The following is a 7612-nucleotide window of genomic DNA, read 5'->3' on the forward strand; positions in this document are numbered from 1 at the left end:
AGATTCAAATTTGTTTAATGATTAAGGAAAAGAGTAAGTAGATATGGATATTTAGGATATAGCAGAGAAGGGGTATTATTAATAGAACAAATTCCTGAATTTGATAGTATGGGAAGTGATCAAAAGAGGGAAGGGCTGACATTGAACAAAGGGAAGGGAAACTCTTGTTTCTAAAACTGGAAGCAAGGGAATAAGAAAGGGGCGTAGTTAGCTAAAGTTATTGGTGTGAAAGCAGGGAGATGAGATACCTGGCAGCCTCACTTGTGTATGAAAGGTTGAAGGCAAAAGTCATGTTTGAGATTAAATGGAACGAAAACAGGTACTATGGCTGATGGAGAATGGTGAAGGTTCAGAATTGCTCTGAAAGTAAAAGGGCAAGAAGAAGCTGGTTAAAAAAAATAATGAATTATTATTGGGAATCTAGCCACCCCTTGTGGCTCCAAATTTACAAAACTGAATGATTTTTTTTAGTAATTCTCAACATTGAGATGATAGATTTTCCTCAGTGGGTACAGTAGGCCTATGCTAAGTCTTCAGATAAATGATTTCAGGTTATCCTCACATCAAACTTGTAAGGCAGCTATTTTTAATCTCCATTTTACAGATGATATGACTAAGTTTTGAGTAATTTGTTTAAAATTTGACAAGGTTGTCCAACCCAGGTTCATATCAACACCAAAATCTATGTTCTTTGTACCACAGCCAGGTATGGAAATGGGAACAAATAAATGGAGGAACCGGAGGCTTATGTGTACTGGAGAAATGACAGTGGGAATGGAGTGAAGAGACTTGTACATAAAGCCAAAACACAAGAAAGTCTTTGACTTGTTTTACATGGTAGGTGAGAGAGAAAAACAGACAATGCTTCTATTTTTTTCAGGAGCTTGAAGGAATGGTAGTAACTTGATAGCAGTCAGAGGCATGGCAATGGAATTTGGCTTTAGGGAAAATGGATAATTTGATTCAGGATGTTGTGTTTGAGGCTATAAATGGGACATGTGGCTAGAAATATCCGGGTAGCAATTTAGAGTTTGGAACAGGAGTTTGAAAGAGAGAGGGTTGGAAATAAGGATTTGTATCTCATTTTGCCTGAGAGAATGAATGCAAAGGAGAAGGAGAAAGGCTTGAATAAAGTATACATTTAAAGTTGAATGGCATACACACAAATTTATGACATACAGGAAAGGGAGAGCCAGACTGGTAGGAGGAGAATTATGAGAAGGCTGTGCCATATGAACCAAAAGAAGTCTGGTGTTCATGAATTGCTCCTCAGAACCTAAGAACAGAAAATGGAAATGGTAATTTAGGTATCTCCATATTACACTATATATATGTTTTCAAATTTTTTAACATTTATTCACTGTTGAGAGACAGAGAGAGACAGAGTGTGAGCAGGGGAGGGACAGAGAGAGAGGGAGACACAGAATCTGAAGCAGTCTCCAGGCTCTGAGCTGTCAGCACAGAGTCCAACACAGGGCTCAAACCCACGAACTGTGAGGTCATGACCTGAGCCAAAGTCAGACGCTTAACTGACTGAGCCACCAAGGCGCCCCCATACTACACTGTATGATTATTGACGTCAGAAAGGACAACTTCTAAAAAAAGAGGTAGAAGAGAATCTACTTTAGAATTATATGTGCATTCAAATATGAATGGCACTTATTTACTTAACAGACACATATTCTGATCACAAATTGAAAAATGTAACTTCCAAGTATCACCCTTTATAATTTCCTTTATAATTTCTGTACCAACCAGCCTGATGGCAAACTCACCTAGGTTCTGGATGGGTTTCCTTCATCAGCACAAGTATTTGTCATTCATTTTCTGTTTAACCCAGTCTCATTTTCATCCCCTTTTCTTGGAGCTCTCTTGATGTTTCTCATCCTTCTTCCATTTCTAAACTCCAAGGGAACTACCTGTCACCAGCAAAGTAGCTCGAAAGGAGTGATCCTGCCTCATTGTCTCCCAAAGTCCACACTAGTCTTTTTCTCACCATGTAGACTACCCTGGTATATAGTTCTCAGTGTTGGCACCTCTGTGGCCTTTGTTCTGCTAACTTTCTTGCACTAACCCCACCAATACCATTGTCCTTTGATATCCAGCCTCTAAAGCTCTAAGAATATTTTTCTGGGCCTGGCTGCCAAAGAATGGTCTGTTCCCCTATGCCTTTCTGAGGACTGCAAGTATCAGGTGTTAATGGTTACTCTTACTGCTCTATAAGGTCCTCTTGATCACTTCTGTGGGGCTGCTGACGGCCAGAGCAGGAAAGGTATTAGTCTCTGTGAGCTGAGGATGTGAACAGAGATAAGCCTTGCATCTCACTCTATTTTTTCTTTCTTTTTTCCCACTCCTCTTAGCTCTGAGAATTCTTTATGTGGTCTTGCAACCAGAAGAAAAAAGACATCATCTCTATACTAATTTCACAGCCTCAATCTTTTTTTTTTCCTTTACATTCACTGAATACTTTTACAATTAGAAGCTCAGGATAAGGGAGGGGGGGGTGTTTGTTTGTGTTTTGCTCCTGGGGTAAAATCTGGCTTCTTGCCTCTCAGTCATAAAGACTCAAATGGGAAAATGGAAAATACATGCTGCTTTTATCTCATGTCATTAATCTTCCTTATTTATCACATCTTCTTCCAGAATAGAATTTAGACAGCTTTTATGTATTTAGATGAACTGAAATAAAAAACAATAGATAATGAGGGAGAAGAGAAAGAAGGAAAGTAGAAGAAGGAAACACGAGATGAATTTCAAGAGTGCCATGAAGACTTCAAAATTTGCTTGAGGCAGGCCACATACTTGACTCTTCAGTTCTGAAGCAAAGAAAAGAGGGCAACATTGGGGGAAACAAGTTACCCAATGCCCGTAAAAAAGGAAACCCACCTGTTGCTTAGAAGAAGGCCAATTATTCCTGGCACAGAGTCCAGAGAAACATTCCTCCTTTGAGTCCTCATAAAAAGGACACTGTGACATAGTGAACAGTGTCCTCAAGAAATTGTTGTAGAAACTACATGGAGGAGTTTTATGGGACTGTTTGTTACAGTCCTTCAGTGCAAGCACGGGGCACAATGCCAAGGCAAAAGCACAGCTTTCCAAAGGTGTTTCTGTGGGGAATAACATTTGGCCAACTAAGTGTGCATTTCTCTGTTCATCAGCCTTATCCATAGGTTGGTTTTAATAGTTTCTCTAGGTGGATTGCATTGCATTTCAGGAAATCTTCCACAGATATTACTCTCTTAACTAAAGTTTTGATGGGTGCTGAATGGCAATAATTTGTAGTTGGGTTCCCTAACAAGTGATGGGGGCACAACTACTTTGTGTTATTGATAAAGAACAGAACCATACATTTTATTGTTATGTGGCCTGGGAGCAGATCAGCATTTCTAAGGCAGGAGGAGGGACCTTAGAAGGATCTGGGGGGGATAGCTATGCCATTTCTACTCAGAAATATCTACTGGGAAAAGTTGGTCCCAAATTTCCTGATCAGACAGTTTGAAGTCTGCTTTAACTCAGAGATTAAAAAGGTCTCTTGATTCTGGCCACAGTAATTTCAGCCTGGAAAAAAAGAAAGTATATCGTGCATAATTTAAAAACTCAGAGCAATTACAAAACCCAGCATGGCCTCTATACACCATTTAACCTTGAGCATGGTAATTTCCAGGCATGGCCTGCAGGATAAATTGGTTGCAAATCATATATAGAAGTAAATAAATGAGTCAAAAATGTGTTTAAAATTAGGCTACAAGTCAAACAAGTGTTGCTTTGTATCTAACAAAAGCAGTGAGGTTGTTTTTAGTGAAGTTGATTAGCACTTCTTTTTGGGCAGTGATTAAGTAGTAGACCAACCTGGAATTTTAGAATTATAAAAGTGAAATGTATTTTTAACCAATACATTTTGTTTTGCTATTTTCAAAATATAATCATTAAAAAATGGAATTCAATATGCTAAGACATTTTGTTTCTCTAGCATGGCAACAGAGTTAACATTGAAGACCAGCTGTGGTAAAGAAAGGTTTCCGTCCATCATTGTATACATATTTTTTATTTTTTACTTTTTTCTTTTTCTTTCTTTCTTTCTTTCTTTCTTTCTTTCTTTCTTTCTTTCTTTCTCTTTCTTTTCTTTCTTTCTTTCTTTCTTTCTTTCTTTCTTTCTTTCTTTCTTTTTCTTTCTTTCTTTCTTTCTTTCTTTCTTTCTTTCTTTCTTTCTACCTTAGAGAGAGAGAGAGCATGAGCTGGGGAGAGGGGCAGAGGGAGAAAGAAAGAGAAAATCTTAATCAAGTTCCATGCTCAGCGCAGAGCTCAATGCAGGGTTCAATCCCACGACTCTGGGATCATGACCTGAGCTGAAATCAAGAGTTGGATGCTCAAATGACTGAGCCACTTAGTGCCCCTACAGTTTTCTTAAACTAATGGTTAGACCTTAAACTTTGCCAAAGCAGAAAATACTTTGTTTTTGATTATTTTATCCCTGACCCTCAGCGCCATGCTTGGTACATAGTAGCTATTAATATCTGAAATAGCTGCTGTTATTACACTAAACATTGTTTTCTGGTATGACAAAAAAGGTAAAAATCTTTAAGAGATATTGTAGTTTTTGTGTAAATGTTATACATTTAAAAATACAATATATATTTGTGTTAATATAGTATCTACTTTTAATGAGTAATGCCTGATTCCTTCTTTAATTAAAAAAGAGGCTATCACATTTTAATCAATGGTCTATGATAGTAGGTAGAGGCATGATATTACCAACATGACATTTTTACAAGGCACATTTTCTTGCTTTTTTCAAATGAGATATCTCTATAAGGTATGAGCAAAATAAATAACCCAATTATGATATAACATAGAAACTAAAAAAAAATACAGAAAAGTTTATTGCAATATATTTCAAAGCTTACTTAATATGATGTAACATAAGCAGCTCCCCAAATTTTGGGGACTGATGTTTCTACATTTGCAGGTCATTATGGTAATTAAAATGTAGTAAACGCCACTGTTTTCTCATGTTACCATGATGCTTTCGTAAAGCTGATTAAGTGCTGAGTATTAGACTAAATGTCTTAGCAGGCTTAAAGGACAAAATTAGAACTTGAATTTAAGTTTGAGTTAATCCACGTTGCTATTTGCTTAGGTTTTGATAATAGTCCACCTAAAATAGCATGACTAATGGAGATTTTTATCTCTGAATGATATTCCTGCCAGCACCAACTGTTGAATGTTAAATATGAGATTTGGCAGGTGCAGAGATTTTTAGTCACCTTCAAAAAGCAGTATGCAGACACCCAAGCCAAACAGCTTATACACGAACAAAATCAACATCTAAACCATCTGCCAATAGAACAAACACGTCAGTCATCTTTCCATTTGATTGGCAGTATTCCTTGAAATGGATGGTTTTAAACATTATTTCTTATCCTAAAAACACACACGTGCACACACACAATTTCATTTACCTGGCAGTTAGGCTGGATTCTAGACAAAACTATGAGTATGTCTTTATCTACTTCCCATTCCTCTTGTATTATGCTCACTTTGGCAGCACATATAGTAAAACTGGGATGCTACAGAGAAGATGAGCAATGCCCCTATGCAAGGATGACACCCATTGCTCTTGTATTACCTGCTCCTCCATTACCACTTTAAACCCCACAAGCCCATCCTAGTACCCATTATTAACCTATTAACTCTTGCATGCTGCTGTAGCAGTGACCAGGACAAGTTAATTCTTGCACTGATTCATCTCCTGTTATCCAACATATGCTTCTTAGGACTCTGCTTATAGGTGATGATACGTAGTCATTAAACCAGGTAAACAAATTCCTGATGGCTAACTACCCAGCAATGTAAAATTCCTAGTTTAGAAATTATTTGCCTTTACAAAATATGACTTTTCCCTCTCTAAGGGCCTTTATAGAGTAAGCATAATTTTTCTAAATGCTTGTTTCTCTTTAGTCTGCTTGGGAAATGTTTGGGAAATTGTTAGCCTTGAAAATTACAGGTTTTAAGCCGCATCTCTTTGGCTAACCCCGTTTGGAAAACTACTGAAAAATAACTCTGCTATGATCTGGCATTGGTAGCAGGTGAGAGTCTCAGAGACTTAGCAGACTGAAATTTCAAGATCTAATTCCTCACTCAACAGACTGAAATTCTTATTCATTCAGTGAGATGCTAGACTGAATTTAACAATAGCAACAACAAAAAATCAGATGCTGGTCTGAATGTTTAAATTAGGGGCTACTTGAATCACAGAAAAAACAAAATGGATGTTGACTTGTATCATTTTATATTTTATATTCCACTTTCATGTAAGCTGATACAATTTATTTCTACTTTTAAAAGGAGGGAAATCAGATATGCAGAGTTCTGTAATATTTATCCTGTCTTTCTTTCAGGATAGAGTATCCAATTATATCTTTTACATAATGCAAAATCTTCACCACCACAGAGAACACATTTTAAATTTATGGCTCAGAGGGATTTCAATCATCTTTGGCATTCAGCACTCAAGGCATTTCAGATATTTATTCAGAGCAGTATAACGGAAAGTACACAACAGATTGTAATTTAAATGCTGTACTTTTTGCAACATATATTTGCAGTAAAAGCTTGGAGAATATGTAAAAAATAAGAATGTATTATGAGCACTGCACATTTTGTCTACATACTTTCATATGGGAATTCTTGCATGCTTCTATTTAACAGACGTTTTCTCTGCACAGCTTTGTGCTAAGCGTCTAGAAGGACAAACATCTGATGTTCTGTTCATATAGCCATGCGCACTGTTTCCTGTCCACTTAGGGTATGTGCACCTCCATGTGGAAATGGTCCAGCTGAATTTGGAAATCAGGATTTCTTGTGAGGTTTGTGTCACTTTATTAGAATGGTGAAGTTAGAGATCAAATTGTAATTGATTTAGGTGAGAGCGGATTGAGGAGATGGGGAAAGCAAGGGTGGACAGTTTATTTTACACAATTTGGTGACTAAGAGAAGGAGGGAGACAGTCTCAACTTGAAAAATTTGAGAGATCAGAAAAAGTTCATTTTTAAAAACAAATATGGAAGGAGGAAAACTGAGTATATCTCTATGGTGAAGGGTAAGAGAGAGGTGGGGTTAGAATATCTGGAAAAGAGAGAAAATTGATAAAGCAATTCAGAAGGGGCAAAGTGTCCAAGTGAAAGTGAGATTTTTGGGAGTTGGAAGCATGGGTGCTCTCAAGGACAGACAAGAACTAGAGAAGGAGATGGCTAGGCACTTTTCCCATTGATGGATTCTATTTTATTTATGAATAAGAGATATGCTGATGGAGAGACAAAAAGAAATCCTTTAGGGAATTTGAGGAGAGAGAATACCAGAACTGAAATACCAGGCACTTTGAACACAGAAAGCACCTGCTTAAGGATAAATACTCTAGTCACTAAGAAATATCTGAGAATGGTGGCTATTTTTAATACTGCTCTCATTGGTACTTATCACCACACTCTTTATGAGTCCCACAAATATTTATTGAGCTCAATATCTGTTCCTGGAACTATATTAAGCCCGGGTAGGTTTTACAGGACAAGGAAAAGAGATGGCTCTTCAGCTTTCACTTCTGTTCTGTCAGGTA

The 7612-nt window shown here is 37.2% G+C and overlaps 1 non-coding gene across 1 annotated transcript; it reads left to right on the plus strand.

The window, feature by feature from the left end:
• Positions 1 to 5529: 5529 nt before the first annotated feature.
• LOC112859161 (U6 spliceosomal RNA) lies at positions 5530 to 5634 on the plus strand. The gene has a single exon (XR_003223474.1). It is a non-coding gene; the product is annotated as a U6 spliceosomal RNA (small nuclear RNA).
• Positions 5635 to 7612: the final 1978 nt, after the last annotated feature.

This window comes from Puma concolor, chromosome B1 (assembly GCF_028749965.1).
Source record: "Puma concolor isolate L17-30 chromosome B1, mPumCon1.1.hap2, whole genome shotgun sequence".
Lineage (NCBI taxonomy): Eukaryota > Metazoa > Chordata > Mammalia > Carnivora > Felidae > Puma > Puma concolor.